Consider the following 24,341-nt stretch of genomic DNA (forward strand, 5'->3'; position numbering starts at 1 on the left):
CCCCCACATTTTCCTAATAACAATATTGGCTACGTTAAAACTTCAAGGTAAACATTAAATTAGTCAAATCTTGCAACAATTAATGAGTTTTTTTCCTTTTGTTAAAATATATGGCATCAGATTGAAGATAAAGTTATATAAAGAATGTGTTACTCTATAAATTAAATAGAAATTATCACATTTTCTAGCAGTTCAAAAACTAAATGGCAATCTAAATCATTAAATATTATCTATATAAATCATATGTAGATGGCTGCTTTCACTGGATTGAACTTCATTGACAATGATGAAACTGTCTGTGAAGGTCTTCAGTCATCCAGGTCATTATTGTCTAAGGAGCCTGGAAAGAAAAAAGCATCTGGACTTCTTTAAGTTGCTTGAAGACGTTTCACCTCTTGTCAGAGAAGCTTCTTCAGTTTTAGGGTCAAATGGTGGAGAGTCCCAGATTTAAGCCCTGTGGGAGTGTCCCCCCAAGAGGAACAGTGGACAGTGTGAAAATGGGTGCAGGTCACAATCAGCCAAGGTTTTGGGTGAGCTCATTGTGAAACCTAGCCCCATCCTATCATGTGATTTCCTGAGGTCAGATGGGCGTTAAGGCGTCTGGGAAGGGATCTCAAAACTGGATTATATATGGCAGACAGTTGGTGTCATAAACCACCACCTCTGTTCACAGAGTACAGACAAAAACATGGCTGTGCCATGGGCTCCCCCGTGTCACCTATTGTAGCCAACCTTTACATGGAGGAAGTGGAAAGAAAGGCTCTTGGCTCTTTTAAAGGGAGAGTACTCAGCCACTGGTACAGATATGTAGACGACACCTGGGTCAAAATCAAAACACTAGAAGTAGAATCCATCACTGCGCACATTAACGCTGTGGATAAAAACATCAAGTTCACCAGGGAAGACACAAAGGACAACTGTTTGCGTTTCCTGGACTGCGCCGTGCACATTGAAGAGAATGGCAACCTCAACATCGAAGTTTACCGGAAGCCAACACACACGGACCAGTACCTCCTCTTTGACTCCCACCACCCTCTTCAACACACTTGGAGTAATTAGGACCCTACACCACCGGGCAGAAAATGTTCCCTCTAAGCCTGAAGGGAAAAAGAAGGAACACACACATGTAAAGGAAGCACTCAAAACATGCGGTTACCCTAATTGGGCGTTTATAAAGTCAGCAAAGATGCACAGAAAAGAAAATCACACGCCAGCTAGGGAGGATAAGAAAGACTGACGCAACAACATTGTCATCCCCTATGTACCCGGTGTATCAGAGAAACTCAGGAGAATTTTCTCCAAGCACGACATCCCAGTGTACTTCAGACATAGCCACATGCTCAGACAGAAACTGGTTCATCCGAAAGACAAAACTCCGAAACACAAACTTAACAATGTGGTGTATGCTGTACAGTGCAGCGAGGAATGCCCAGACCTCTACATTGGAGAGACCAAACAGCCACTTCATAAACACATGGCACAACATAGAAGAGCCACCTCCACAGGACAAGACTCAGCAGTCCATCTGCATCTAAAGGACAAAGGTCACTCTTTCGAGGATGCCAATGTTCACATTTTGGACAGAGAAGACTGATGGTTTGAAAGAGGAGTGAAAGAAGCCGTTTATGTCCACTGTGAGCAGCTTTCTTTGAACAGAGGCAGTGGCTTACGACACCAACTGTCTGCCACCTATAATCCAGTTTTGAGATCCCTTCCCAGACGCCTTAACGCCCACTCACATTCCTGGGCCATCTGACCTCAGGAAATCACATGATAGGGTGGGGCCAGGTTTCACAATGAGCTCACCCGAAACCCTGGCTGATTGTGACCTACACCTGTTTTCACACTTTGGCTCATGTGATTAGGTAGAGCAGGGGTGTCGAACTCCAGGCCTCGAGGGCCGGTGTCCTGCAGGTTTTAGATCTCACCCTGGGTCAACACACCTGAATCAAATGATTAGTTCATTACCAGGCCTCTGGAGAACTTCAAGACATGTTGAGGAGGTAATTTAGACATTTAAATCAGCTGTGTTGGATCAAGGACACATCTAAAACCTGCAGGACACCGGCCCTCGAGGCCTGGAGTTCGACACCTGTGAGGTAGAGGATCGTTAGGGGGTCCTTTTGTCCTTCTTGGAGGGACACTCCCACGGGGCTTAAATCTGGGACTCTCCACCATTTGACCTTAGAACGGAAGAAGCTTCTTGAATGTGAGGTGAAACGTCATCAAGCAACTTTAAGAAGTCCACACGCTTTTTTCTTTCCAAGCTCCTTAGACAATGATGAAAACTGTAGCAGCTCTACATAGAGACACAAATGAAGGTTTCAGACAGCAAAGACTTCATCAGTTTGTCTCCACCTGCAGATGTAGTGTAGAATAAATGTGATTTCCACGTGTGTCATCTCAGCATCAAGGTGAAACTTCTGTTGTACAACATATGAAGTGTAGATATTCCACTCCATTTCTATATTGTTGATATTTAGTATTTTGCTGTCATGATATGCTGTGTGTGGCAGGCAGAGTGAGGACCCAAAATGCAGGACTTACAAGCACGGCTAATTTCCAAATACATGTTTATTGCTGGATTTACAAAACACGAACTTAAACTAGACAGACACTAAGTATTAGCCAATCCATGAAATACTGAATGAAAAAGACGCACAGCAGGAGGGATGAGGAAGATCAAAACAAAGGACAAATGGAAACAGAGGGCTTAAAGACACAAGTTAATCATTGAGGTGGAACACACCAAGGAATGCAGGTGGGCTGAGTTAGACTATTGCCAGGGGAAGCAAAATTGAACGCAATGCACCCTAGACAAGCGGCTAACAAAATAAGACAGGAAACAGAGATCAAACACAGGCAGACAGGGGAAACAAACATGAAGACAAGACTGACTACATACAGGGAATATGAAAAGGAACTGACTAAACTAAAATAACAAACTAAGAACTACAAATATGGATAACTAATCTAGGAAGCACTGGGGAAAGTTACTAACGACCAAAGCGGTAAGGTAAAGCACAACTATAGTAAGAATCAAAAATCCAGAAACGAATCAAAACCTATTTCTCAAACTCATAAAAAGACTGAGTAGTACAAAAAACACAAAACACAACTGACCCATAACTATAGTTACAGTACACAGTGATTTCACACACAGGATTAGTGTTTGTGTTGTGAGTCAGTAACAGTCTAAAAAAATCTTTAGCTGCTCTGATGGAAGATGGCTTTAAATGGACTTTCATTATATGCAGGACACACATGGACAAGATGGAGTCCATCAGTAGTGTGTGGTTGTATTTATGCAGCTCAGATCTAATCATCACTAAATGTTCCCTTCTTATTGTTTCAGTGTTGATCCTCAGAGGTCAGGATCAGTTGCTTTCTTTGGGAATCTGCTCTGTGCAGCAGCAGAGAGAGAAAAGAAGACAGGAGAGAAGATACTGGAGCTGTTATCATCAGTGTGCAATTTTAAAGAAATCATTGATTGTATACAATTGCAGGGATATAATGACAGAGAGAAGTATCAACATGAATCTCAGTGTAATTTCCTGCTGGATCTGTACTCCCATATGAAGGACTTTGAGACTAAAACAGGCTTGAGTGTCCTTCCATCATTGCAGTCAGTTTTCCAGTCAGCTCCTGCAGTCTGGTTCATAAACCTCTCAGAGAGAAAGACCTCCATCCTCCTGGAAGTGCTGAAACTCCAACCAGAGAAGAAACAAGTGGAGCTGACAGGCTGCTCACATGAAGAGAGTGAAGTGAGGAGTTTCCTGCAGTGTCTGCCTTATATCTCACAGCTCAGGTAAATTAATTCTACTTTACACAAAAAATAGTGTGTTGTACAGCACTCTCCATGCTCTTTCATATTATGTATTATCCTCTATATGCATTCTTCAAAACTTCTTTCCAGATCACCTTTCACCTTGGGTGCTAGCAATGAAGGTCAAGATCAGATGCTTAGCCAACCTGGGTACTCATGTACCCAAGGCCCAACTCACTCAATAAATACACCATAAAAATTTAGGGTAGAATAAGTGTGATTTCCATGTCTGTGATCCGAGCAGCAAGTGACAGACAGTAAATAAAATGACAGTTACAGTTCAGCACGCAGTGATTTCACACACAGGATTAGTGTTTGTGTTGTGAGTCAGTAACAGTCTAAAAACAATGTTCAGCTGCTCTGATGGAAGAGATGGCTTTAAAATGGACTTTCATTATATACAGGACACACATGGACAAGATGGAGTCCATCAGTAGTGTGTGGTTGTATTTATGCAGCTCAGATCAAATCTTTTTTTTAATTTCACCTCACTGAAACATGAAGTCTAATTTTCATGAGCAACCTGTTTTAAATATTAAAAAATCTACAATATCTTAATACATACTCATTACAATTCATATTACCAATTTACTGGAGTTTACAACTACAAATAAAATAAAAGACAGTCGCAGTAACACATTATGAACAGGAACAGCCACCCAGTGATGCTTTCTCCATTATCCGTATAATTTGTTTAAAACCCTTGAGCTCAATTAAGCTGCACATCTTAAAGTCCTGTTGTAACTTGTTCCAAGTATAACAAGCATTGCATGAAAATATCTTTTTTTCCCCCAAGTTCTGTACTTACTGAAGGAACAGTGAATTTATTAAAAGCTTGTGAGTGGAGGCTGTAGTGTCTCTCTTTAGGGAAGTTAGATACACCGGTAGTAAGCCAATTACTGATTTATAAATGAATATATACCAATGCAGCAGTCTGCGTGTGAACAGTGAAGGCCAGTTAACCAAAGAGTGTAAAGTACAGTGGTGGGTAAGAGTTTTACGCCCTGTGTTGAATCTCAGTGCTCCATGATAAACAGCTTCCAACATCTGTAAAGAGGTGACATGAGCGTTCACATAAGTAATGTCACCATAATCAATGTGAGTTAAGAAGGTGGCAGCAACAGGTCATTTTTTAATATTAAATGAAAAACATGATTTATTTTTATAGAAGGACCCAAGTTTTGATGTTCTGATGTTTTTTAAAATAAGATTTTCGTCTGTTAAAATACACAGGTATTTATAACAAGACACAAATTCAACTGGGGAACCTCGTGCAAACATAACAGTAGGGAGAATGTCAGGGATTTCTTTTTGCTTGAAAACAACACACCCTTCATTTTGTCAGCATTAAGTACCAGTTTGAGATGGAACAAATGTGACTGAATAAATGATCACTAAATGTTTCCTTCTTATTGTTCCAGTGTTGATCGTCAGAGGTCAGATCTTCATGAAGCAGTCAGGTTCTTTGGGAATCTGTTCTGTGCAGCAGCAGAGAGAGAACAGCAGACAGGAGAGAAGATACTGGAGCTGTTATCATCAGTGTGCACATATCAAAAATTCCCTGTTCATGATGACTACATGGCTCATGATTATCAGTTTAATTTCCTGCTGGATCTGTACTCTCATGTGAAGGACTATGAGACTAAAACAGGCTTGAGTGTCCTTCCATCATTACAGTCAGTTTTCCAGTCAGCTCCTGCAGTCTGGTCCATAAACCTCTCAGAGAGAAAGACCTCCATCCTCCTGGAAGTGCTGAGACTCCAACCAGAGAAGAAACAAGTGGAGCTGACAGGCTGCTCACATGAAGAGAGTGAAGTGAGGAGTTTCCTTCAGAGTCTGCCTTATATCTCACAACTCAGGTAAATGAACTGAACCTTACACGATTAATTGGATATGAAGAGATGTGAGATAAGTTATAAGGTGTAGAAAATGTGTCACAGGAATGTGAATAAATCGGACCCCAGACAGCGTTTTGACAGCTGTTTATGATTTTTTTTTTATTTGTAAAACACAAAAAAATGCTGAGCTTCGGCACCAGTATTCCAGCACTGTCATCTTTTCAGCTGTCCTCACACTTGCCTCTCCCCTCTGGCCTCCGATGTCACTATATAGAAGGGAAAGCCTTGTTAGATGGATCACCTTCACCTGTTCCTCCAGCCTCCCTGGCACTGCCCCTTGAACTCACTTCACCACACCTCCCCTGCAGCTGAGCCACACCTCCACCCCAAGGAAGATTTTTAATAAATTCTGAAATTATTGTACAATTTTAATAATTTCTAAGGTGTTTCTTTATACTTGCACTCCCAGTCAAAAGTTTGGACACACCTTCTCATTATATGTTTTTTCTTTATTTTTACTGCTTTTTATATTTGACATACATACTGAAGACATCAAATATATGAGGGAAGATATGTGGAATCATGTAGCAAAGAAAAAATTGATAAATAACTCTAAATATGATTTAGAGTAGCCACCCTTTGATTGGTTGTCAGCGCTGCAAACCCTTGGCCTTCTCTTAATGAGCTTCACCTGAAATTAGTGATGGCCCGCTTGAAGCTGACGCTCCGGAGCGTGTGTCGAAAAAAACAACACACTGGTTCAGAAGCACTCTGTCGAGGCTTGCTTCGTTTGGCAAAAGTCACGTGACCAGTGACGTCCGAAGCTTCATTACGCACGTAACTGCTTCGGTACCTGATTCAAATGGAACGAAGTGAATCATTTGCGGGATTTGTGGAGTGTTTTGATGGTGACAGATAGCGAACCACTGATCATTCTACTGAGAGATTTGGTTCTGTTGTGTGGGAGTATTTTGAGTTGATTCTGGTCAATTGGGTGGGTTGTGCAGCTTTGTGTTCTGGCTGTTTGCTTTTGTTTTGTGCATCTTTATTTTATCTGAAAACGGGAAAAACTTGAAATGTCAAAAATCTGCTTTTCATTATATAAATATCATTAAATAACTGCAATTTGACTCGTAACATTTAATGTTATAAAAAGATATATTTTCTTTAAAAAAATAATCTTAAAATGTTAGTCTACAAAATGTGCCGCATTTTAATTTATTTATTCTCTTTAGCTGATAGTTTGTGGAGCCATAACTGCATCTCTACCAGTTTTTCTGCACTCCAGCCTCTTCTGTGCCATGTGAAGAGATTTTCCTTAAGGCAGGAGAAATTATCTCCCACGAAAAGGAACAGATTCGCCATCGCACAGTGGAACAAATTCTCTTCTTAAATAAAAATGAAAAGGGTTACCTTAAATGCATCATGTTTTTAATTTGCAAGTTCATGAGCATTTCCCTTTCCATTTCACAATCAATTCTACCCCCAGGTCAAAAATATACACCAGTAAAAATATGTATAGGAAAATTTCCCTAATATAATATTATTTATAAATATACCCATCTAGCGATTAACTGCACAAGTACATGGAGGCAGGACCTCACAGCAGATGCATACTCCATAATGTGTTGTACATTATTATATGTATATTATATGTAACGTGGTATTTTTCAATTATTGTATTTACCAACATCAAGAAGTCACAAGCAAAGAAAGACCAAACCATGGTGCATGTTCAAACAAGGAAGGTTTACTGGTCAAAATTATTTATTAAAGAAATAAACAACATTTTTGTCACCCCAAAAAATACGCGTTCAAAGCAACACAACAGCAGCCCAATATCAGACAGAATTCCGCTCTGTAGAGTGGGCAATCATTATGAAGCAGTTGGTTTTATTTTGTGGATTCAAGCTGCTCTTCATATTTTTGGCCACTAGATGTCACCAGAGAGGACTGTGTTGAAAAGCTTCGAGTAATGAACCGTTTTTCAATACAAGCTTCAGTGCTTCAGAAAGCTTCATTTGGCCAACACTACCTGAAATGGTTTTCACTTCACAGGTGTGCCTTCTCACCCTTATCAGGGTTCTTTTGTGGAATTTCTTCCCTTCTAATGGGTTTGGGACCATCAGTTGTGTTGTGCAGATGTCAGGTTGGTAGACAGCTGACAGCCCTATTTGACAACTGTTAAAATTCTTATTATGGTAAGAACTAAACAGCTAAGTAAAGAGAAAGGACAGTCGATCATTGCTTTAAGAATTGAAGGTCAGTCAGCCCGGAAAGTTGCAAAAACTTTGAATGTGTCCCCAAGTGTCGTCACAAAAACCATCAAACGCTACAATGAAACTGGCTGACATAAGGACCATCCCAGAAAAGAAAGCCCAAAAGTCACCTCTGCTGCTGAGGACAAATTCATCCAAGTCACCAGCCTTAGAAATCACAAGTTAGCAGCACCTCAGATTAGAGACCAGATAAATGCCACACAGAGTTACAGTAGCAGACACATCTCTACATCAACTGTTCAGAGGAGACCACTTGAATCAGACCTTTATGGTCAAATAGCTGCTAAGAAGCCACTGCTAAGGAAAAACAACAAGCAGAATAGATTTGTTTGAGAAAAGAAACACAAGGAATGGACATTAGACCAGTGGAAATCTGTGCTTTGGTCTTGTGAGTCCAAATTTGAGATCTTTGGTTCCACCCGCCGTGTCTTTGTGCAATGCAGAAAAGGTGAACGGATGGTCTCTACATGCATGGTTCCCACTGTGAAGCATGGAGGAGGAGGTGTGATGGTGTGGGGGTGCTTTGCTGCTGAGGCTGTTGGGGGTTTATTCGAAATTGTAGGCATACCGGACCAGCATGACGACCACAGCATCCTGCAGCGACATGCCATCTGGTTTGTTTTTAGTTCAACTGTAATTTATTTTTTAACTGGACAATGACCCAAAACACCTCCAGGCTGTGTAAGAGCTATTTGGCCAAGAAGAGAGTGATGCAGATGGCCTGGCCTCCACAGTCATCTCACCTAAACCCAAACAAGATGGTTTATGATGAGATGGACCGCAGAGTGAAGGCAAAGGGGCCAACATGTGCTCAGTGTCCCTGCGAACTCTTTCAAGTCTGTTGGAAAACCATTTCAGGTGACAATTTCATGAAGCTCATCGAGAGAATGCCAAGAGTGTGCAAAGCAGTAATCAAAGCAGTGGGTAGATATTTTGAAGAATCTAAAATATAAAACATGTTTTGAGTTATTTCTCAAGTTTTTGTTTACTATATAATTCCATATGTTTTCATTCATAGTTTTGCTGTCTTCAGTGAGAACCTACAACGTAAATAGTCATGAAAATAAAAAAAAAAACATTAAATGAGAAGGTGTGTCCAAACTTTTGACTGGCAGTGTATAGACTGTCACTTTTTTATATGGGGCAGTTTTTCAGTTAAATTTAAGCTCTCAGCTGCTCTAATTGAAGATGGCTTTAAAATGGACTTTCATTATATACAGGACACACATGGAGAAGATGGAGTCCATCAGTAGTGTGTGGTTGTGTTTATGCAGCTCAGATTAAATCATCACTGAATTTTTCCTTCTCACTGTTCCAGTGTTGGTTCTCAGAGGCCATGTCTTCATGAAACAGTCAGGTACTTTGGGAATCTGTTCTGTGCAGCAGCAGAGAGCGAAGAGCAGACAGGAGAGAAGATACTGGAGCTGTTATCATCAGTGTGCAGCTATCAAACATTCCCTTTTAATAAGAGAGACATGGATGATGATATTGGTCATATTGTTATGATTAATCATCATTCTGAACAATATCAGTGTGACTTCCTGCTGGACCTGTACTCTCATGTAAAGGACTTTGAGACTAAAACAGGCTTGAGTGTCCTTCCATCATTACAGTCAGTTTTCCAGTCAGCTCCTGCAGTCTGGTCCATAAACCTCTCAGAGAGAAAGACCTCCATCCTCCTGGAAGTGCTGAAACTCCAACCAGAGAAGAAACAAGTGAAGCTGACAGGCTGCTCACATGAAGAGAGTGAAGTGAGGAGTTTCCTTCAGTGCCTGCCTTATATCTCACAGCTCAGGTAAATTAATTTGACTTTACATGGTAAACTCTGCATAAGATGACATGTGGTCTAAAATAAGTTGGAGAAATATTTTAAGGTCCATAAATCATAATATTATTGCACAAATTATAATATTAATAATACAGTTTGTAAAGCAAATATAACCACCCGAAAGTAATCTTGAATACATCTTTTTGCCAAATAATGCTTAAAATTAGAAAAATTAGATTAAAATTAACAATGTAACTTCTTAAAAAATGCTGTCTTTGCCATTACTCCGTTGTTGCAAGAGAGGCGCTTCTAGGGTGTAGAAACTGAACATTTAACGGTATTTAGCCAAAGCAGTTTTTGGTTAGTGTGACACACGGACCATAAGAACAACCCTAGGTTTCTCTTCAGCACTGTGGCCAGGCTGACAAAAAATCAGAGCACTGTTTGCTCAACCTTTCCTTTAACATTAACTAGTAATGACTTCATGAACGTCTTCACAAATAAAATTTTAACCATTAGAGAAAAAAATACTCATATTCTTCTCACAGATGTAAGAATATCTACAGCTACTTTCAGTACCATTGATTCTTTCTGAGTTAACTTCAGTAATAATTCTTCCAAATGACCCAAATTAACCCTATTCCTGCAAGACTGCTCAAAGAAGTCCTGTTGTTCATTAATGCTATATGTGAGGTGACTTGAGGCCACTGTATTGATAATGACTGTATTGTTGCGGCTAAGATAAAATCATCACTAAATATTATCTTCTTATTGTTCCAGTGTTAACCTTTGTTGGTCAAATGCAGAAGAAGCCAGGTTCTTTGTGAATCTGTTCTGTGCAGCAGCAGAGAGAGAACAGCAGACAGGAGAGAAGATACTGGAGCTGTTATCATCAGTGTGCACATATCAAACATTCCCGTTTAATAAGAGATACATGGATGATGAATATCAGTGTGACTTCCTGCTGGATCTGTACTTCCATGTGAAGGACTTTGAGACTCAAACAGGCTTGAGTGTCCTTCCATCATTAAAGTCAGTTTTCCAGTCAGCTCCTGCAGTCTGGTTCATAAACCTCTCAGAGAGAAAGACCTCCATCCTCCTGGAAGTGCTGAAACTCCAACCAGAGAAGAAGCCAGTTAAACTGAGAAGCTGCTCACATGAAGAGAGTGAAGCAAGGAGTTTCCTTCAGTGTCTGCCTTATATCTCACAGCTCAGGTAAATTAATTTTAGAAAATTACAACAACTATTATGAGATAATTTTTAAATCTTATAAACTCATATTTTATTTACAAAAGCACATAGAATACATATCAAATGTTGAATCTGAAAGAGTATACTGTCTTGATGCATGCTCAATCATTCAGGCAAGGAAAACGCCAAAAGTTGATTCTGTTCATCTGGACGTAGCGTTTTGTGGGAGAAACGTTTCGTCACTCATCCAAGTGACTTCTTCAGTCTCAGCTGACTGCAGGTTTCCCCAATCTTATATACAGTACATTTGTACAATGGCTTGCACCACTGACAAACAATGGGCTGTGAGGTCAGTTTCTTAAAAAATAATATTCAAAATGTTATGGCGATCGATCTGCAACCACTGATCAATCACCATTGATCACTGGCCTTTAGGTGTAAATAGACTGCGAAGTCCTGGAGGATTGCTGTGATTTATAGATTGGGGAAACCAACAACCTCTGGTGAGGTGGATGGCACAACAAAGAAGAGCTACCTCGTCAAGCCAGGACTCTGCAGTCTATTTACACCTACAGGCCAGTGGACACTCTTTCAATGATGAGGATGTACACATCCTGGACAGGGAGGAACGCTGGTTTGAGCGCGGAGTCAAGGAGGCCATTTGCGTGAAGAGGGAAACACCATCTCTGAATCGAGGAGGGGGCCTAAGTGTAGCTGACTCTGAAATGTTTGTGTGGGTTGTGATGACAACGCCAGAAGCGCATCCGAGATCGTTATATTGTTTTCGATTTGTTTTTCTTCATTTAGTATTCATGTTTTTGTACATTTACAGTGGAAAAAGATAATCTATGATACCAGTGATACATTTACATTTCTTCTTACAAAGAATGTTTCTGTTAAAATGATTGTAAAGTAGTCACTTCCTCTGTGAGTCGCGGGAACTGGAAGTTGTGCGCGGGAGAGACAAGACAGAACGATAACACAGCGGACTTTTCGGGATCTACAACTTTTCTACTGCTGGTTTTACAAGGCGTACACGGTAAAAACATTATGCTGGTTAATTTGTTAAGCACTTGTGGACCTTGTTAAAGGAAATAAGTGTCTGAGATGGATGTCATATGTACTATTGATATTATTTTACTTGTTTCTAGTTTTCACGGTGCTCCATGATTGTGAGAGGAATAAAAGGGAATTGTGGACATCAGTACGAAGCGTGGATTCTTTTGACCAGAGTAGATATACTAAGGGTACATCTTTCACCATCTTATAATGCTGTGATTGCAGCCATTCCCCAACTCTCTGTGAATAGTTCTCATGGCCATTAATCAATTGTCAATGATCAAGGATCAAGAAACTGACCTCACCGCCCATTGTTTGCTGGTAGTTCTAGTTTCAGTCATTATGCAAATGTACTGTTTATAAGATTGGGGAAACCTGCAGTTAGCTGAGACTGAAGAAGTCTCTTGGATGAGTGATGAAACTTTTCTCCCACTGAAAATGCTACCTCCAGATGAACAGAATCAACTTTTTGAAAGAGTGTATTATTTTAAGAAAATATTAGCTCATTTTGAGTATGATGCAAAAAGTCTCTGGAAAAGTGTCTGGAAAAGTGTCTGGAAACAGAGGAGACTAGTTGATGAATCTTGCCCTGTTCTTGTTTTTGTCATAGGATTTTAGCTGCTTAACAGTCCTGGGTCGTCTTTGTTCTATTTTAACTTTCATCATTTACCAAATATTTTCAATTAATGACAGGTTCAGTAGCCAGATTCATACTACTACTACAAAGTCATGCTGTTTTAATAGCTGCAGTATGAGATTCATCATTGTCTTACTGAAATATGCAAGATCTTCCCTGATAAAGACATTGTCTGGATGGGCAGATATCTTGCTCTAGAACCTTTACATAACTTTCGGGGTTGATGGTGCTTTTCAGATGTGCACCATCAGATGTACAGGCTTTTGAAATGAGTCAGATGGCTGTCTCCTTGTTTGTCCAGAGTATGCAGCAGTTTAGAGAAGACGGTACAGGACAGGTGAGAGTAAGAAATGTGGATTTGAACCCAGGCCACTGCATTTGGCCATGAGGCATGTGGAAAATATATTATGTAGCAGTATTTCAGTAAGTGTCATAGTAATCCAGAAGCTAATAAATGTGCAAATCATTAGGGCATTAAAAGAAGTCATCTGCTTGTAACTGCATATGTGCCTGCACAGGGGCGGTTAGAACAGGATGTACTCAGGATGTGCTATATACGATCATGGGCCCCATAACGAGAACAACAGGAAACAGCTGGGGGTGAAAAGGCATCGAAACTGCCTTCTGACTATTTTAAAGTACTACCAAAATGGTGGACTGCTCACTTGGTGAGCACAACTGGTACCCTGTCTGTTCTTCTTAGTTAATTTTACACCACTTTCAAATGTAATTAATAGTCATTTAAAATAACTTTTTAAATGTATTCATAGAAGCAATGTCATATATTTTATATTTATTTCACAGAAAGCTAAATATTTCAAGGCTCTTTCTGTTTTAACGTGGTGATTATAGCTTATATAAATAATGACTTCAATATCTCAAATTATATGAATATGTCATTTCAAGTTTGAGTAAATTAAAATTCAGACAGCTTAAATTACTATGTATCTTTCAGTTTCATTCACCACATGCAACCACAATCAGAAGATCATTGCTAAAACAGCTGACTGTTTATATAGTGCTTTAGCAAAGCATATTATTGGAAAGATGACTGGAAGGAAAATCTCTGGAATGAATAGGTGTACCAATGCAGTAAAATCATACCTAAATAGAAAAGCACCCAATGGAACACTATCAGTCATGCATCGGCCTCCTCAGTGGGATCATATACTTAAAGAAATTATAAGAATGCTTGCATAAGAGAGTTCAAGCTGCACTGAAAAAAGTCGTTTTTTTTTTTTTTTTCTTGATTTCATTTTCTTGATTTTATTGTGTGCATTGATTGCACTAAATTGAAATGTGATCAATTAAGGTCTTTTTTTTCTCCTTCACTTAGTTTTTAATAATAGAATTCACATAAAAAACATTTTGGTTTAACATGATTTTTGTTATTTATTGTTACTGAAAACTGTTATCTGATGTTCAAGTGATTTCATCATGGTCATGTTCAGGGTAATAGATTTTCACCTCTAACTACAACTTGATTTCTTAATGTCAAATTATTCAAAGATATTCTGTACTGAGTACACATTTAAACAGTAAAGTAAATAGTCTGAATACTCACCAATACTATAGAGCCTTGGCAGTTACAGTTAGAGTAAAGTGGTGCCAAACACTAAAGAAATGTTTTTTATTTCAGGTGTGCTTAAGGAAGCTCATCAAAATCTTGATACAGTTATACTCAACAAATACTGAGATTCCATGCAGGTCAAAGATAATGTCAAAGGCTATTGCTGGGGAAAACATCACTGACATACACATTAATGGAAGATTTTGATAGACCTTATAATAATACTTATAATTATACAGATTTCTCTTAACATTATGCTTAACTGAAATATTGAGTTAAACATGTAAAATAATGCAATTAAAAACACTGAATAATGCTCACCACTGTACAGAACAGAACTTAACTAGAAGTCACTCCGGAGGACCACGACTCCAGGTATCAATACAGCAATGAAATGAAATCTTTGTATATGTGAAAATGAAAAACAAACAAACAAACAAAAAAACAAGTAACACTGAACATAAGCAATTGTGAAAATGAAAAAGAAGCTGATTGGTTGACAATGAAAATATATTATTATTTATTTATTTATTTCTTGGATTAACTGGCCAGGTCAATGCAATGATAACACAAGTCTGCAACCAAAAAACTGCATAGGATTTTTATAATATTTCTTATAGATTTTTACTTGCTGAAACCAGGAAAAATATTTTAAAAATTCCATCTTGTCAGGTTTTCTTGCAAAACTCATGTTTTTAGTGTAATTAACTATACAATTTCCCTTTTTACACTGAAATCTGGTATCCTATACTTGACTCAAAAAAACCATATCCAATAATTATTTCTTACATTAATTTAATATTTCTAAGAGCGAGACTCGAGAGAAATACAAATAGAAAATGTAAGGAAATGAAGGGGATCAGTTGTGCTTTTTTTTTTTTTTTTTTAATTCATGTTTTGGATGGACAGAACCATATACAAATAGACAACAGGGGTAGTGTCCTTTTCTTAACAGCAATAAACAAATAAGAGCGAACAATAGCTAAAGATCCCCCCCCCCAAAAAAAAGAAAAAGAAAAGAAAAAAACCCAGAAGAAACAAAATAAGAAACCTCATACTGGGAAACACCAGCAAAAACAAGAACAAAGGGGCTGATGAACACCCAGGTGCCTAGAAACTAAACTTGACCTTGACCACTGGTTATATTAAACAATTTCTTACCTCTACTGGCTGTCAAAGAAAAGGAAGAACAATAACAACGACATAAAAAAAACAAAATAAAAAAAAACAACTTATCACATTATCTAAGAGACATTGTCAATGTACAACAAAAAGGGACTCCAGACCTGCTCAAAAATATCTTCTCTCCCCTTCACTCTGTACGTAACCTGTTCATATAATGCCATCTTGGACATTTGTTCAGTCCATCCCCTGAAACAACAGGGGCTAGATGACTTCCAGTGCCTCAGTATTATCCTGCATCCTGTTATGAAAGCCAAACGCACCCATAGTCTCTGTCTTCTAATGACAATACTGCTGTCAGACCCAGGACACACAAAGCTGGACACTTAGAAAGGTTCAGATTAAAGAGATCATTCACAACGTTAATAATCCCGTCCCACGAATAATCATTTTTCCAGTATGCATACAACATATGAACTAGGGTCCCGGCTTCCTCCTGACATTTCCAGCAGGTGTCATTGTCAGCGAGCTTCAACCTGACTAGCTTACTGGGAGTCCGGTAATTTCTGTGAAGCAACTTATATTGGATAAGCTGAGATTGTGCTTCACGTGAGCAAGCATACCACAATACAACCAGCTTCTTCCAACTATGCTCTGAAATCTGAATTCCCAGATCTTTCTCCCGGCACTGCCTCAGCCCCTCCAAATGGGCAGAGTGCGCCTCTCTGAAGATCCCATAGAATTTGGATGCTCTGATTCTATTGATACCAGGAGCTGCGCATACCTCCTGAATACTAGATGGAGGGTCTGGGATATTGTTCAAAATGGCTCTAATACAATGTCTAACTTGAAAAAACCTCCAAATTTCCCTTTGATCAAGATTAAATTCTTGTCTGATTTCCGCAAATGATTTCATCCCAGTTTGCTGGTTGATACCTGCCCTAACCCAAGCCTCCCACCTCAACGGTTTCTTACTAATGGTGCAACGGATCGCGGTTGATCCGTAATCTGAACTGATCCAACTCCACGGTTCAGCACGCACGTGATCCGAAGATTCGAAAAAGAAGAAAAAAGTACATGTATGGTGCGCGTGGTCAGTCTGTCAAGCGATAGCTATGGTCAGCGCTAGCGGTCCAAGTGGAGGAGCAGAGGAGTTTGCGGTATTTAAGCTGCCCAATCCAACCGGGCTAAAGCTATTACAAAAGCTATTGGGGTGTTTAGCTGCAGACGGGAGGCCATATTCTGTTGTGCAAAACAAGGGATTTAAACTAGTCAACGCGTTAGTTGACGCATTGACGCCGTGCAGCCCCACGCACGGGGCGATCCACGGTAACTAGTTAACGGAGGTTTGCCGCGTTAATGCAGTTATGGCATTAATGTCATTTTAATGAGATTTACGCTGACAGCACTAGTTTAAACTAAGATGAACGTGCAGTGGACGCGCGACGGGATATCATAGATATATAAGATCCTACTCAGGCATGTATGAGCAGGAAAAGTTTAAAGTTATGGCTGAACTGTCCCAGGCATCTTCTGTTCCCCTAACTACTACAAATGGGTGGACCTCCAGGGCAACGGAGAGCTACGTGACCGTGACTGCTCATTATATCACAGCGGAGTGGTAGAAAGAAAGCCATGTACTGCCCTATATTGCATCTTAATTTGTTTTTATATAATTGCATGGAATGAGTCTTGAGTTGAATGTTTTTTAATAGGCAAAAAATACTTAAATAAGTAAATGGCGAGTTAAATTTTTGTCTTCCTTTTTTTTTTCTGCTGATCCGAAAATTGATCCGATCCGTGACGAAAAAAACGTGATCCGATCCGAACTGTGAGACCTTCGATCCATTGCACCACTATTTCTTACCAATTAATATTTTCTTATTAGGGGCTAGCGTTAATAAATTGGTGAGCTCTAAAACAGGTCTCTTGTATAAAAGCCAACACTGGATCTTTAAACGGCAGTGGTCTTCCACCTCTGAGTGAGGAAGGCCTCTAAAGATGTAGGAGCCACAAGACTTTCCTCAATCGCAACCCATGACGGCTTCTCCGTAGGGTAGTTATTTATCTTAACTAACTGAGAAAGAGAGAATGCATAATGATACCAGACCATTTTGGATAATGCCAACCCACCACTATCTTTTGCAGCATATAATTTGGACCGATTAAAGGATGGGTTTTTGCCTGCCCACACAAAACCCTCCACAAATGTATTATAAAGCTTTAGCAGGTTATGCGGGACTGCTATAGGTAACATATGGAGAAAGTACTGGAGTTTAGGAGCAATAAACTCCAGTACTCCAGTACTACCGGGTGGCTGTAGCTCAGGTGGTAGAGCAGGTCATCTACTGATCGGAAGGTTGGTGGTTTGATTCCTGGCTTCCCCTAGTCTGCATGCCAAATATCCTTGGGCAAGATACTAACCCCAAATTGCTCTCCGATGCATCCATCGGAGTACGAATGTGTGTGAATGTTACTTAGAAAGCACTTAGGAAAATGTGCTTGTGCGAATGGGTGTGAATGGGTGAATGCACAAGTTGTGTAAAGCGCTTTGAGTGCTCAGAAGAGTAGAAAAGCGCTATATAAGAACCAGTCCATTTACCATTTACCAATAATCATCTTCACCAGGTTAATTCTGCCCAAAAGGGACAGGATCATTTTGACCCAATTCTGCAAAAGCGGGCAAATGTTTTGAATCACTGGGGAGATATTTACTTGCATTATGTTATCTAAACCAGGAGTCAATTTAATCCCTAAGTAGGTCAAACCCTCGGGCATCCACTTGAACTGCCATGAGCTCCTAATGGCTAGAGGACACAGTTTAGAAATGGGCATAGCTTCGCACTTAGACCAGTTTATGATGTAGCCAGAGATTGCAGACAAAGAGTCAATAATTGAGGAGATTGCAGGAAGGCCCATTCTGGGTTACTTGCAATCAATAAAATGTTATCTGCGTACAAACAAGTTCTATGTTCTTCTTGACCCAAATCCACCCCTCTGACCTGCTTACATTCACGTAGTGCAATAGCCAGAGGCTCCAGCTTCATCAGATTGTCTCTCTGAGCTTTTTTAATCAAGGAGCGATACTGGATAAGGCGCCCCCTCAGTTAGGCCTTAAAAGCATCCCAGGTCCTTCCAACATTGTCAATACAGCCCTCGTTACACTCCCAAAACTCCTTCATCATTTCCCTTATACATTCACAATGACCCTTATTCTTCAATAGTGAGTTGTTCAGATGCCACCTAGGTGAAGGTTTAACATTATCATTACTAGAAAGAACAAGGTCAATGGGAGCATGATCCGTTACTGCAATATTACCAATGGAGGACCCAACGGTTTGACTCACCAGAGAGCGAGACACCAGAAAGTAATCTATCCCAGAGTAGGTTGAGTGAGGATGCAAAAAGAAATTATAGTCTCTTTCTTGAGGATGAAGAAGTCTCCATGTATCCACCAGGCTCAGTTCCTCTGACACAACGTCCACAGCAGCACTTACAGGGTCCTTACTTGGTCCAGGAGGGGAGGATTTATCCAAAAACACATCCCTGACCTGGTTAAAATCCCCCCCAATTACAGTATTTGTATTACCAATATTCCACACAGTGTTACAGACTTCGTGAAAAAATTGTGGTTGAGGAGAATTGGGGGCATATATGTTGACCAGTGTCACTTTCTGCCCCTGTAGACATACATCCAAGACCACCCATCTACCCTCCTGATCCGTATAATGCTTGAGTACTTCTGATCATTATGACCACCCCTCTTTTCCTACCAGAAAATGCACTAAAATAGACTTGAGCCACCCAATCTCTTTTAAACTTTACTGATTCCACCTCATCGAGATGGGTCTCCTGAATAAGGGCTATATCTGTCTTTTTCTGTTTGAAATATGAGATGATTTTCTTCCTTTTAATAGCATTATGACAACCCGCTATATTCTACAACAGTATTTTACATAACTCCATGAAGCCATGCAAGCCAAATTATTTTACAGATTCATCCAAAAGAAAATCCAGTTTACCCAAACAGCAATCCTTAAAGCCAGTTACGTGAAGCAACCCAGTGGTCAAGAAAAATAGGTCATTAGGCACCACAACATAGAAACAAACGGCAACAAAAAAGATTAGAACAGTTGGGTTAAACCACGCCTCTGCGCCTTAAAGCTGTGAGAAGAGGAGAAAAAACGAAAAACACAATACCAGAAAACAGAGTGGGAAAAAAAACCCACACTGCTCTTCTCAACAATAACCTAATAACCAATATGCATGACTAGTTGTTTCAGGGCTAAAATTAAAAACAAAACCCTGGACCTTGATAAAACCACAGAAGTAGAACTACCGTTAACATTCTTATTGTCCATTTTCAGCCGTGAAAGACCTCTTTATCTCCATCACCCGGAATGATAGCCGAATCCAGGCCGCTAAGAAATCGCTTAACCTCTGCTGGGTTGGAAAACTGATGACGCTGGTTATCCATTGAGAAGGTCATGACAGCAGGAAAGCGAAGGGAATAACCAATATTGCGCTGTTGCAGCAGATGACATACCTCGTCAAATTTCCTGCGTTTTTCTTGTACCTCCTGCGCATAATCCTGGAAAAAACGGACTCTCATGCCTTTCCAAATGATCTGCTTCTTTTTTCTGGCAGCCGCCAGTACGGACATCTTGGATTTATCCCATAGGAAGCGAACGATGATCTGGAATCCGCAGCTGGCATCGGAGGTGCTGGCCCCACCCGATGGATTCTATTTCATACCAATCTCCCATCTCAATGTCCAGAGCCTCGGACAACAGATTCTTCACGCAATCCTCAAGATTACGACCTTCGGTTCCTTCTTTAACACCTGATAGTCTGATTTTCTGACGTCGGGAAAGTCCCTTGAGCGCCGTTACTTTTTCCTGCAGCCGCTGGTTCTGTATCCTCAAGTTCTTACTAATTGAGCTAGCTTTAGCCTCCTCATCCTCCAAACGGGAGATTCTTGTCTCTGTTTTGTCCACCCTAGCACCTAGGCTATTCACCGAGACTCAATTCCACCTTTCACCTCATTCATGTCTTGCGCTACCTGCTCAAGCAGAGATCTTATAGAAGTCAGCTCGGCCGCCACGCTATCTTGGGAAGAGCACCTAGCATGAGCTCCTTTAGGTGCCTCCGCCATACTAGCTAATGAAGTAGCCTGAAAGTGTCTGGTTTTCCCTCGCGAGGTAGTCGACTCTTCTGACTCATTCCACAGAATTTGCCAGGACCAGACCCAGAATAAATCAAATTAACGGCTCTAACTTATTTTTTAAAGAGGTTTAGGGGGGCAGCATAAGCTCCAACTTATGCTGCCATCTTGGGCGGGCGTACCACGTGACTCCAGTTGTGCTTTTTAAATATAAATTCCTCATGTTTTGCAAAAAAAAAAAAAAAAAAAAAAAAAAACTGTACGTGATGGAGGAAATGGAGATCATTTTTGGATTTAGCACCCTAAAAACATAAAATTTACCAAAAATATCCCATGCAGCTGGAAAAAGGGGGGGGGCAGACCTGTGTAATTAAAGTGATAATAAACTCGCTGCCTCTCACTTATCACTGAAGCCCCTTCATGAATTCTTGGTGTTCTACAGAAGTTACATAATCCTCTTAATTAGTTTTTTAAAAGTATCACCAGATTTCATGAAGCGTCTGACTGGCAAAGGCTTCATTTTCCAGTGTGATAATGATCCCAAACAGACTGCCAATGCAGTAAGAGCATACCGAGATAGTGTTCCACTGTGTGGTTTTCTATCAGTCATGGATTGGTCTCCCCAGAGCCTGGACCTTAACATTATTGAAGCCGCAGGATCATGATGACAGAGAACTGATTAAAAGGCAGAAACATCCAAAGAAGAGCTTTGAATGTCCTTTAAGAAGCATGGAGAACTATTCCTGAAGACTACTTAACCCTCTCGAGGCAGGCATTGCCGATTTGCAACAGTTAAAAACTAACAACCTGATTACCCCACATACATATTTTATGAGGTTTTTTTTTTTTTTTGATAATTTTCCCAAAATATCAGATTTTTCCCGTAACTAAAACTTAATTTGAGCCTGAGAGGGTTAAAGACATGACACGAAATCCATCCATTCATTGTCTTCTGCTTATTGTTATCAGGTTGAAACATATATAATGTTTAATTATATATAGGACATATGTGGACAACATGGAGTCCATCCATAGTGTGTGGTTGTATGTATGAAAATCAAACCATATTCATATACTGTTTCCTTTTTTTTGTTTCAGTGTTGAATACGAGACATCAGATGAAGCAGTCAGGTTCTTTGTGAATCTGTTCTGTGCAGCAGCAGAGAGAGAACAGCAGGCAGGAGAGAAGATACTGGAGCTGTTATCATTAGTGTGCACATATGAAAGATTCCCTTTTAATGAAAGTTACACGCGTGTATATCAGTGTAATTTCCTGCTGGATCTGTACTCCCATGTGAAGAGCTATGAGGCTAAAACAGGCTTGAGTGTCCTTCCATCATTACAGTCAGTTTTTTCAGCTCCTGCAGTCTGGTTCATAAACCTTGCAGAGAGAAAGACCTCCATCCTCCTGGAAGTGCTGAAACTCCAACCAGAGAAGAAACAAGTAGAGCTGACAGTCTGCTCACAGAAAACGAGTAAAGTGAGGAGTTTCCTTCAGTGTCTGCCTTACATCTCACAGCTCAGGTAAATGAATTGTACTTTACATGATTGACTGCATGAGGAGAGATGTGTTCTCAAATATGTCTTGGAAATATTTTTTGCTTTAATTGTTCATTATTGTACAACTTAAAATTTAGCAGATTTGTTTTGATAATTAGTATTATATGCACACACTGTGAATGTATCCACATGGGTTCATATTTCAGTTAAATGTCATCTAAGCATCCATTTTATTCCTGCTTCTTCTGTGTCTGGGTTGTGTGCGTAGTAGTCTAGGGAGACACGCTCACGAGTAATTCATAGTCCCATAAATCTGTTCATCTTTCCATGTTTCTGTTCGGACAGCGAGCAGAGGGAGTTTTAAGGTCACTGTAACAGAACACAGACAGAGAACAAGTTGGAATACTGATTTATTTTATAAATATCTGCTTCTATTCGGAAATACGTGATAGTCATCTGGTTGTATGTCAATGAATAAATCTGAAAAATAAACACTTAGCTCAGTGGCAACAACACAGCCTCGTTAATCACTCACTCCCCAAAAAAGAATGTCATACTGTATATAATGAACAAGCTTACGTTGACCTTTTGAATGTCCCAGCAGCTTCAAACTACAAAAAGTTGCTTATACGACATCTATTACTAGAGTGATAAGAAGGGAAGTACAATTGCTGTTTTAACTGTTATTAATGCAGTTATCTAATTCAAGATCGCAGTTGGGCGTGAGCCTGTCTCAGCTGTCATAGGGCATGAGGCAGGATACACCCTGGGCATGTCATTAATCTATCAAACAGAGAGAGACAGACACTATGGCCAATTTAAGCTGGTTTTATGGTCCAGCAGAGGTAAAACATTCACTGTCTGTCTGCAGTGAGCTCTGTTGTCAGATGGAGGCATTGTGGTAAATATATGGTACAAGTGATCTGTGGGCAACTCTTGCTTGTACTATTGGTCCAACAGAACCAGCTTGAAGTGAAAAAGAGTGTACAAAATAATGAAAAGTGTCCACTGCAGTCACTGTTTTTAATAGTTCCCCTATTGCCAGTCAACTCCCCTGTTGCATCTTTTGTATTTTGGCCCACTTGTTAATCAGCATTCGGCCGATGATTACATCATCTGCATCCATAAACCCACAGTCAGGATCTTAGAGGATTGTATGGAGTAGGTAAAACCCCTCTCCCCCTCAGTCCAACCAGAATCATGTATGTGGATTAACTGGTGAATCCAAGGTTGCTTAATCTAGCGTGCATATTTTTGGACTATGAGAGGAAGACAGAGTATACAGAGAGAATCCATTCAAACAAGGCAGACATGCGGACTCCCCACAGAAAGGCCTCAGGCTGGACTTGAACCTAAGACCTTCTTGATATGAGGTAACAGTGCTAACCAATGCAGCACTGTCCCACTCCCAGCTGTCATTTAAATTAAAAAAATTAAAAAGTTACTTTGGCAATTAGCAGCATTTCAGTGAGCATCAAATGAAAATGTTAGACAGCAGGGAGTCTTCATTACTCTGTGTTTCCACCTGCAGATGTAGAATAAGTGTGATTTCCACATGTGTGTGTGATCTGAGCAGCAGGTGAAGCTGCTGTTGTTCCACTCTGTGTTTCTATGTTGTTGATATTTAGTGTTTTACTTTCTAAAGTCAGACAGTAAATAAAATGACAGTTACAGTTCAGTACGCAGTGATTTCACACACAGGATTAGTGTTTGTGTTGTGAGTCAGTAACTGATGGAAGATGGCTTTAAAATGGACTGTCATTATATACAGGACACACATGGACAAGATGGAGTCCATCAGTAGTGTGTGGTTGTATTTATGCAGCTCAGATCAAATCATCACTAAATGTTTCCTTCTCATTGTTCCAGTGTTGATTCTTGGATGCCAGATGAAGAAGCAGTCAGGTTCTTTGTGAATCTGTTCTGTGCAGCAGCAGAGAGAGAACAGCAGACAGGAGAGAAGATACTGGAGCTGTTATCATCAGTGTGCACATATCAAACATTCCCTGTTCATGAGAGAGACATGGATGATGATATTGGTCAAACTATAATTATTATTAATCATAATCAAAGGGATCAAAGGGAATCTCAGTGTTATTTCCTGTTGGATCTGTACTCCCATGTGAAGGACTGCAAGACTGAAACAGGCTTGAGTTTCCTTCCATCATTACACTCAGTTTTCCAGTCAGCTCCTGCAGTCTGGTTCATAAACCTCTCAGAGAGAAAGACCTCCATCCTCCTGGAAGTGCTGAAACTCCAACCAGAGAAGAAACAAGTGAAGCTGACAGGCTGCTCACATGAAGAGAGTGAAGTGAGGAGTTTCCTTCAGTGTCTGCCTTATATCTCACAGCTCAGGTAAATAAGACAGATTTTAATGTTTTCATTTG

At 40.0% G+C, this 24,341-nt stretch overlaps 1 protein-coding gene and 1 long non-coding RNA gene across 3 annotated transcripts in view; both read left to right on the plus strand.

Moving 5' to 3' along the window:
* LOC116325327 overlaps positions 1 to 24,341 on the plus strand; it is a 50,626-nt gene that overhangs the window by 24,215 nt on the left and 2,070 nt on the right. The gene's annotated exons all lie outside the window — the stretch shown is intronic.
* Positions 11,513 to 24,255, plus strand: LOC120436497. 2 transcript variants are annotated; one of them, XR_005610496.1, is made up of 4 exons: positions 11,513 to 11,941; positions 12,054 to 12,149; positions 21,553 to 21,978; positions 23,824 to 24,255. It is a non-coding gene; the product is annotated as an uncharacterized LOC120436497 (long non-coding RNA). The 2 variants fall into 2 exon arrangements; XR_005610495.1 differs by lacking the exon at positions 12,054 to 12,149 and having other exon boundaries at positions 11,520 to 11,941.

The sequence above is a fragment of the Oreochromis aureus genome, linkage group 23, assembly GCF_013358895.1.
Source record: "Oreochromis aureus strain Israel breed Guangdong linkage group 23, ZZ_aureus, whole genome shotgun sequence".
NCBI classification, from domain to species: Eukaryota; Metazoa; Chordata; class Actinopteri; order Cichliformes; family Cichlidae; genus Oreochromis; species Oreochromis aureus.